At 40.5% G+C, this 9,653-nt stretch overlaps 1 long non-coding RNA gene across 1 annotated transcript; it reads right to left on the bottom strand.

Annotated features, from left to right (window-relative positions):
- Positions 1–564: 564 nt before the first annotated feature.
- LOC140003475 (uncharacterized) lies at positions 565–6,028 on the bottom strand. The gene is made up of 2 exons (XR_011812230.1): positions 3,890–6,028; positions 565–1,706 (listed from the first exon to the last, which is right to left on the bottom strand). It is a non-coding gene; the product is annotated as an uncharacterized lncRNA (long non-coding RNA).
- Positions 6,029–9,653: the final 3,625 nt, after the last annotated feature.

Consider the following 9,653-nt stretch of genomic DNA (forward strand, 5'->3'; position numbering starts at 1 on the left):
AAGTTTAAGCCATGCAGAGAAATGACCAAGATGGGCAGGGGATAAAAAGGCTTTCTGGTGACAAAGAGAAGCTGGACAAAGGCAAGGAACATTTAACTGAAAAATGGACTTGAAGTGAATGTAAAGAAGAAAGGCCATACAGACGAGAACATGTAGGTCTTTGCACAAGGAAGCAGCTAGAAGGAAACATCATCTGGGAGGGAAGGAGAAGAGCCCCTGAGAATAATTTTTCAATGATTTTTCCATTTCCATGTTTATCCTCTTCATAACTTGTTTCTCTTGCATCTCTCCATGCTGCTCAGCTTCCCCCTTCTAAATGCCATGTGCTTTCTCCCTGTACTTACTTTTTTCTTCTTCTATGGGATTCATTGACCAAACAATATCCTCAATTGTCAGAAAGCAGCATGCGTAGGAAATATCTGAGGCCAAACATGCAAGCAATGAACATTAGTGACTATAGCTGCATGCATATGCCAGTAGTTGTGCATATTAATACTTCTTTATACCTTGTGGGCAGCTGAAGAATGAAAATGTTTAACCAATTTCACATAATTTACATAAAAACCGGCTTTTAAGCATCAGTTTATTAATCCTCCCAACACATCCATGCAGTAATGGTGGTTCTAGTTTACATGAAACAATGAGAGAAACCCAATTGGATAGAAGATGAAAAAAATAATTTAAAAAAAATCAAATCAAAATTAACATTACTAAGATCTTGCATTGTCAAAAGAATACAGGAACCAAAGTGTTAGCAATTTATTATTAGCAGGCTTCTGGTGAAAGACAAAAATAAAGTTTTTATGACTTTGGCTTCTTAGATGTTGCAGTGACATTTTAATTTAATCGAAAGCTAATAATTTACTAGTTCCCCACTTCTGAGTAGCAGAAAGCCATTGCAAGAACAGCAGTCAATTTTCAGCTCTATTTGTGTCTGCATCGTGGTTAAAAAAATCCTCATTTCAGGAGACCACAAAAAACGTGGTGAGGTGATCACACACAATAGAGAGGCTGAAGTTATCAATAGAGCAATTTACAATAATTGTATTTGCAAATTGAACATCATTACAATAACAATAAGCATAAAATCCTGAAAAGATACTTGATGCTCTTGAGTAATTACATGCAATTAATTTGTATCTAATTCCAGACTCTGGCACGCTCTGTTCTAGCCTTTCTCAGAAATAGTCGCTGGCAATGAAAAAATAAGATGCTGCCCAGGCCACCTCTGCTGGGAAAGCTTTATGTTGTGCAAGAAGGGCTCAGATTTGGCAAAAGAAATGGTGAGTCTGCAGGGAAATGTCTGAAGGATCGCAGTTTGTCCCATGTGTGTGTGATAGCAGTATTTATGCCATTGTTCCAGTTCAGGTCTTTGGCTCTCCCTTCTTACGTTTCCTATGCTGGCTCATGCTGAAGGTTCCCCCATAGACAGTATGGTTATATCTGTTTTGCTGTGGCCAAATCAAGGCAGGGAAGAGAAGACCTTAAGGTCTCAGCTAATGTTTTCTTCTCCTATGCTGACAAGTAAGGAGTAAAAGAATTTGATCCTCTTCTTCCCAAACTGATAAATGCTTGTTGCCAAACAGTTTATATTCTCACAGTGTTACTGAAGAAAGGAACTAAGGACCCTGCAGTATTTCTGGACCATGCTTCTTCTCTGGCCATTGATCAGAAGGTTTAAAGAGATCTTCAGAGCCAAACACTCCCTGAAAAAAAAAAAAAGAGAGAGAGAGAAAGACAAAAATTGAGTAAGAGATTTTAAAGAGTGCAAAGATTTTAGAGTCCAAATGCAAAAATGGCTCAGAATGCAAGGGCTTGGTTTCATGAGCATGTATTTTAGAGAAATCAATATTATTCAATGTATCTTGGCATAAAGTTCCGTGTCATAGCTCACTACTGGTATTGATTTTCATCTACTGTTCTTTTTAAAAGTTCGGTTTCCACTTTTAAAGGAAGAATGGGGGTGAGGTGGAGATTAGGGAAATTAGAAAGAGGGTAGCTGACACTTTTACTGCTTCACTTCTCAATGCACCGACCTACTCACGGCTAAGATGACTGAAATCATTCATTAATATATATTTACATATTTTTTACCTCACCCGCGATCAGACACAAGGAAAAATGATGTGTTCACTTGAGCAGATGGCAGTTCCATAGACTACTTTGGTTATTTTGGGAGATGCACATTGTACTGCACACAAGTATCCTGAGGGGTACGTGAGTGTGGCAAAAACCTCCTTAGCTTGCTCTTAGCCTATCAGAAATGATGTCTTGCAGACAAGAATTCACCAAAAATTTTTTGGCACTCATCCTGAATTATCCAAAACATCACTGCTATCTTGGAAGATATTCACAAATCAGCATATGGCCATTCCATCACCTCTAGTCATTCTGTGTGTGAGGAGATGCAATAAAAATATGGAGGTATGGAACAGAAGGACTTCTGCCTTAAACTATTGCTCATCTGGGTAGGAGAAAATGGGATCCCACCCAGGCAGAAATACTGGCACTGTGGAAAGGGCCGGTGGGCGTGCAATGGGGCTGGGCAGAGCTCGGGGCAGGCTGGGTGAGGTGCTGGGGTGGGTGGGTGCCCGCCTTCGGTCCTGCAGGCACTCCATGTGGGGATTTCAATATGAAAGGCACGCAGCTGTGTGCATGCTGCCAGACCCAAAATCCCTGTCCTCTGCTGTTTGTTGTTATTGTAAGCGGCCCTACACTGCTTTTTCTCTTGAGCAAGCATGCATGTGTACATATATATATATATATAAATACGTATAAGTATAGGTATGCATATCATAGAAATTAAACCATACAATCTGCAAGCTCAGCTTTGATGTTAACACAGTAAAGCAACGTGCTTTATTTGAAATGGCTTGTGAATAAATATTGTTGCAGGCATCACAAAATGAGAGAACTCAAAACTGTTCCACACCATAGCGTGGAGGCCCAGAAGAACTGGGTCAGTGGTATAGCAGAAGGCAGGAGGAGCCAGTTGCTAATGACTCAAAATACTGAACCCTTAAATTAGAAAGCCTTCTCTGAAGGGTTCCAGAGAGTAACCTCAATCTGACATTAAGGGAGATCTGTTCAACCTTCAAGCTTTTTCTGGAGGGAGCTGGTGTAGATGACAAAACAGCGGTCTGCCACTGCCTGCTTGCTTGGAGGGAAGCATCTAAAAGTAATCCAGACTTAGAAATGGGTGCTGGAGTAAAAGCAGCAGTGGGAAAAGGGTAAATCTCCCTGAAACGGAGAGCAGTTAGCTGCAGCAAAGCTTTAGCACTCAAGTTTTTTTCTTTTTTGCATATGCATCAGATGTTGCCGGGAAGGTGACACTCAGAAACGTAGTCGCAATTGTTTGTTTTGGAAATTAAGTTCTGTGCTAAAGGACACACACACCTCGGGACTTCTAGCTCTAACAGCTACTTCGGTTTCAGTAAACTCAGTGAATAAATGAAACAAGTGAAACCAAAAAAAAAAGCTTCTGACTCACATCCTCTCTCTCTTCTGACTGTAATAAGAAATGTCTTGAAAGCAAAATGTACCATTTTATATTATCAATAAACTCCCCATAGAGTTTATGATAGAGTTATTTCCCTCTGTCTGAACACTAAGGAGGTGTCAGGGACAGAAAAACACTAATTTTTTTTACCTGTTTCAGAAATTTGGTTGTGCATCTCGGAATGAAACTGCGCTAAAGGAAAACAAAGTATAACCTGAGAGAGAATAATTGATAGCTTGGTGACTAGGGAGCTAATTTAACAGGTTGGAGACCCAAACAAAAATCCCTAAACTACCTGCAAAACCTTTGTCTCAAAATTTGTACCTTTTGGCCAAAAGTTATCATTTTGACAAAGCAGATTTTTCAGCAAAGGTCTTTTAAACAGCTCACCAGCATGCTAAATCCTCCTCTTCTCATTCTCCACTTGACTTCCTCCAGTGTTTAGGGTTGTAATGCCAGAACAGCAATAATCAATAGCCCAGAAAATTGTAGTATTACATGTCACTGTAATGACTCGAATGCTAGTATTTGTGTTAGCTTCTTATCCAGCTGTGGTGATGCCTACTGATTGGAAAAGAAGGGCACTTGCAACAAAGCTCCTCTGAAATTATCCTCCCAACGTGTGCACGCAGCAGCTGGGAACCTTGTGATAACAAGCAAGTCAATCTTCACCTCCTCATTGTCTTCATTTAATCGATGGGTGGGTCTATCGCCTGCCCAGAGTATTTGGCAGAGGAGCCTTCCCCCATTTGGCTCTAGGAAAGAGGGTAAGGGAAATTGGGTTCTCTTCTGTCTTGGGAAACCAGCGCTCCACATAGTCTGAGGGATTTTCATTCCAACCTTTTTATTCAGTGGGATGGAAAATATTGAAATGTGATTACATTGAGAAGTGTGTGATGCACAGAATTGTGTTGACTGTGGCTTCTGTCATTTGCCTGGCAGATCTCATGGATTCAATGGGGTTTATGCTGGAGTTTTTTTTCTGAATAATGTTTCCCTGTCACTTTTTCTCTTCTGAACTACTGTATTCCCTGGTTTCCAGATCTCTAATACTTCCAAAATGCCAGAAGAGCTGTTCATAGCCTCCTAGAGCTTAGATAATATACACATCTACTTCACACATTGCACAGGGTATTGGTGTGTGAAGCAAACTGGAACCCAGTGGCTGCATTCCGGCATTTCATCTTGTGTCTGTAAGGGGTCTGCTGGCTTTGTAAGAGCAGCTGGCTCCTGGTGGGCCACAACAATGCAGAATGCTGGGAACCAGCCCAAGGGCCCCACCAGACTGCCACCTGACAGGCTTCAGCAGGGCTCCAGGTCAGGAGGAGCAAAGAGGATTGTATTTGGGGAGGTTGTTTTTCAGGAGAAGTGGTTTCACTTTGCTGAAACTGGGAATCTTTATAGGACAGGGCATTGTCTTCATGGGACAGCACATATCATTCAAGGGTTTCTTTAGTCTTTCTCTGGTCTTGCTTCCCTCTTGTTTAATGGGTGATTGCTAGGCTTTTCTAATCAATTTCTTAATGGGAAGGTAGAAACTTGCTTTCTTTGCTTCTTATACCACTTTGAGGATTTCTTTGTGGTCGTTGAATTGGTTAACTGGTAGAAGACCCAACAGTTACTCTCCTCTGTCAAGTACTTTCCATAGTTTTGGGAAAAGAGCTTAGAGCAAATGTGAAGCTCTGTTTCTCTGGCTCTGTTGTATTTCTAGAAGTGGTGGAGGCAAGCAGTGCAAACCCAGGCCAAGGCACTAGGCTTCTTTTAGTAACAAGGGTGGAAGATGCATTCGTTCTCCCTGATCAGTCCTCCAAAATGTGTGCGTTTTCCCATTCCCAACCAATGCCAAGTCTCTTCTAGAGCTTACAATGGATGCCTGTGGGCTGAGGACATGATACAAAGTGTGATGTCACCAGGGCAACCTTCCTAGGGCTAGAATGAAATTCTGGTGAGATCAGATTAAATCATATGTCTTGCTTTCAATAAAGCACGTTTTCTTCCCCCCTCCAAGTTTGCCTTTGGAGATGACAATGAATTCCTTTGATACAGGCAAATGAAGATGGAGCAAATTCTGCTAAACACTTTTATAGGAGCTGGCTTTTGTGATATTTTTTTTTATTTTTTTCCCCTCAAGAATCTCTCCTATGTATGCTGCTCTCATTACATATAGAGCTCTTTGCTGAATGTAGTTAAGACATGGCATTTTAAAGCCTAGAACTGGTGTTTCTTTTCTTCAGGAGGGTGTTAACAGGAGGTTACCATTATACATGCATTTTAATATGTAACTCTCTATTGTAAACAATTCACTCTCAATATGTCTGGCTTTTGTTTGCTGTAAAGTTATACATTATATTTGGATTAATGATTCACTTGGCTGTATAGTAATTTCTCTGTATAGGTACAATCTCACTCAGTCATCCTAGATTATTTTTTAACATAATCTAATTTAAAAAAGAAAACCTCATCCCTGTTTATAAAAACATTATTTGTTCCTGGCTTTCATACACGTTTGGAGGAAAGAAATGAGTGATACTGAATAATAACTAGCACTCAGTCTCTCTAACCACAAATTATGCACCTCTATTTGCAATTTATTTTAAATGTTCGTTGTTGTTGTTTTAACACTTTCTCTTTGTGCATTCTCTCATCTCTCTGTGCAGAGTTTTATGTTCATAACTCTGCTGAATCCATACCCAGAAACATATGTACCCAAGCTGGATTGTGGAGTGTGAGCTCATGTAAAGGCACAAGGGGCAGCCAGATGCTTCTGTGGTTACTGTGAGATGGGGCTCAGACTCATAAACTCGTGGGTGGAGAAACACAAAGACCAAGTATTGCACCACCCAGCACGACCCAGTCCATATAGGAATGGGGGCGTGTGGTTATTTGTTCTTGGTATTGGAGCAAAGAGGAAACAGGGAGGAATTATTCCCAAATGTCTTCCTCCCTCTTCTCTGCTGGGGTGTGTCTTTGAGATATGATGTAGCTCAGTGAGGAAGAACACACGATCTCATCTACATCTAACAAATATTTCTGAAGCATTAACGCAGAAACTTTTCTGAATAAGAACCGTCTTATGACAAATTTATTATGTGGAGATGTTGGGAAGCAATCTTTGAACATGCTGGAAAATGCTGATCTTCCACTGGAAGAAAGCTTTTGTTTTATATGTTTTGAATGCTGGATCAGGGTAATGACATCAAAGGACTGTGGGGTGGTATCTCATTCTGCATGTGCTAAATGTGTTTCCATCAGTGTTCAAGGCCTGCTGTAAAAACATCAAAATTAGAAATTTTGGTCACCAAGTGACCCTTAGAAAAGGCAAGTAAAGCAGCTGAACAGAACCTCCCCACTCCTGTTGACACAGGCTGTTCACAGTGAAAGGGGGTATGATATTATGATATTAAAATAGCTGAGGCATATTGCTGAGAATCCAGAGTTAGGAGTTTGGGCTGCTGCTAAGTAGGCTTTTGTTAGCTCAGCCAGTAAATTATATAGTTAAAATCCTTTAGGTTTTCCTTTTGTGGGTCATAGAAATAAATATGACTTAATGGATCTGCTCCCTGGACATCCCCATATTGGACTGTGCAGAGGACCCGGGTAGCTTCATGTTCATGTGTCTACATCCACAGCTGCTCAGTTCACGGTGTAACTGCTCCAGAGAAGCTACAAGAAAGGTGCCAGGAAAGGGGAGCAGTACCAGTGAAATCCCATCTCCATCAAAACAGAGGGCAGCATTCCTCAGATAAGGGCTCCCACTAACCCAGCCTCCTGCTTGCCCTCTCCCCCAAGAAGTAATGTTGTGAACTAGGAAACAAATCAGGTCTGTTTAATGGTGTTGTCTCGTCAGCCATAGATCTAGTGCTTGCAGAAACCAGACTATATTCAGGATTACTGCTGAAAGATGTTTAACCTGTTAGGAAGAGGAAAATAGTCTCTTTTCAGACATCACAAAAGATCTAATCTATTTGATCTTGTTTTTAAGCAAGATCAATAACTTTTTCCAATTCTACCCTTTCAGAAGTCTACAGATCCAACCTAATATTATGAAATTGAGAGATCTGTCTCTATTTTTACCCAGAAGCAATGTGTAATATACTGAATCCCGTAGCCAACTTAGACAATAACATGGAAATGGTAGGGAACACTTTTCATTAATGACCATTACTGGCTGCAGAGTTGAGCAAGTCCGGCATGGAAAGGCTCCAGGCAGCTCTGAAAACCAAAGGAGGAGTTTGTTAGCTTCAGAAATTGAAGCATGAGAGTTTATGGGGATGAGATGACCTTTCATACGAGCACAGCATGGTTGGGAAATGAGTGTACAGGATCTGTGTTGACTTAATCTTACATCTGCCTTTTCTGCTGAGGAGCACCAAGCTACTGTATGTAACATAAGCCATGGACTAATACTCCCACGGCTCAAGCTATAAACCCAATATTTTAGCCAATTTATGGCTCTTAATTGTGGATGAAAGGCATATGAAGACACTATTTACAGTCCAAAAACCAGGAAAGATGAGCTGCAGTTCACAGAAAGGAAAGCTGAATACATGCAGGTATGTTCAAGCAACAGATATGTATACGGGAATATATGAAAGAATTAATATCTTCAAAGAGACCCAGGGCAGAGAGATGACTTCAGCACAGGCACAGAAATGTGGAAAGAAATAGTGAATGTAACATTCTGGTGTGCTAAACCGAGATAGTTTACTTCCCTCCAAAGACTATTCAATATGTAGTGAATTTTTTTCATTCTAAAGCAAGGGAAAATGTTGGAAACCAAGTTGAGGAAAGAGACTTGTTCTTTTAACATTGTGATATGTTAACTATGTTAAAAAAGAAACCTTAGTTTTACTAGAAAAATGAGTGCCCCAGGTATGGCTGTGATGGAGAGTACAAAACTGTCTGTACTAACCTAGCTCCTTCCCCATCAGGCTGATTCAGCTGGAGCAGCATGGTGCTTTGCATTTCTGAAAATGAAGCCACTTATTCAAGAGGGTCGAATAAACAAGTGTAATTGCACCTGTAGTTTGAGTTCCTCCATTAATGTATGTTCTTACACCATGCTTTTTGTAGCCCCAGCAGCAAGAATGAATTAAAATTACACACGAAAGAGGTTTCTTTCATCTCTTCACTGCTCTGCTAGGCCGCAGGGTGATGCTGTGAGCCTGACTCCTTGCTATGTTCTTCCAGCATTGCTCTTTATTATAATCAGCTGGACCAGTGGTCTTGGGACCTAGAGTAATGTAACAAAATTATTTCATCTCTGGACATGAAATTCCTTTGAACTCCCTTATGCTGCAGTCAACAGAGTTGTTACCTTCAAACAAGCTTGCACTTTCCAGCCTCTTTTTTTTTTTTTTTTTAAGATATCTGAAAATCTTCTGAAATGTTCTGCTTTCAAAAGCATTACTTCAAATCGAGAACTTGTCAAAATTATCTTCTGAGGTGGGAACCCTCAAGTACTCATTTCCTGAAAAGTTCAGCTTTGCTAATCACAGTCAGATGCTAGCCAACGTAACAGGTCCTCCCCAGGCTAGTAACAGCCTTCTCAGAAATCTAACTTCCCATCTCCTGTGATAACATTATCTTGGTAGTGGCTTTGAGTAATTTTTGTGGATATTTACATGGTGTCTACTGACTTGCCTCCTGCCTTTAAGGGTCTAGTCCAAAGTCCAGTGAGAGATTTTCTTCTGCCTTCAAAAAGAATAAGATAAGGCCCTTGAAAAGATCATTCATTTAGGGAAAATATGTTCTCTCTGCAAGTACTTACATGCTGCTGGGTTTGCATCTTTGCTAAAGGGATCGCAGGCTCTATAGTGTATGTGTGAGTCATGCTGGTGAATCAGAGTTTTCCCTGGTTTTCAAACTGTGGTTTTCTTTGTAATAAAGCATTCATTGTATTTTCACAGCTAAAGCTCTACCATCACTCTCATAGACATACGAACTAAAGGGAGAAGCTATCCATGGGCTTAAGTATCTTATGCAAATAATAGGGGCAGTGCTAGATTGAATTTTTTTTTGATTTATTTTTTTTTCAAATTGGGTCTCTTTAAAGGTCCAACATGAGTTTCCTGCACTAGTTTCAAAACACAGGAACAGTTAAGCTGATAGGTATTTTGGTCAGGAGTCAGGCATTTCTATCAATTAAGCTACC

This window comes from Anas platyrhynchos, chromosome 12 (assembly GCF_047663525.1).
Source record: "Anas platyrhynchos isolate ZD024472 breed Pekin duck chromosome 12, IASCAAS_PekinDuck_T2T, whole genome shotgun sequence".
Taxonomy (NCBI): domain Eukaryota; kingdom Metazoa; phylum Chordata; class Aves; order Anseriformes; family Anatidae; genus Anas; species Anas platyrhynchos.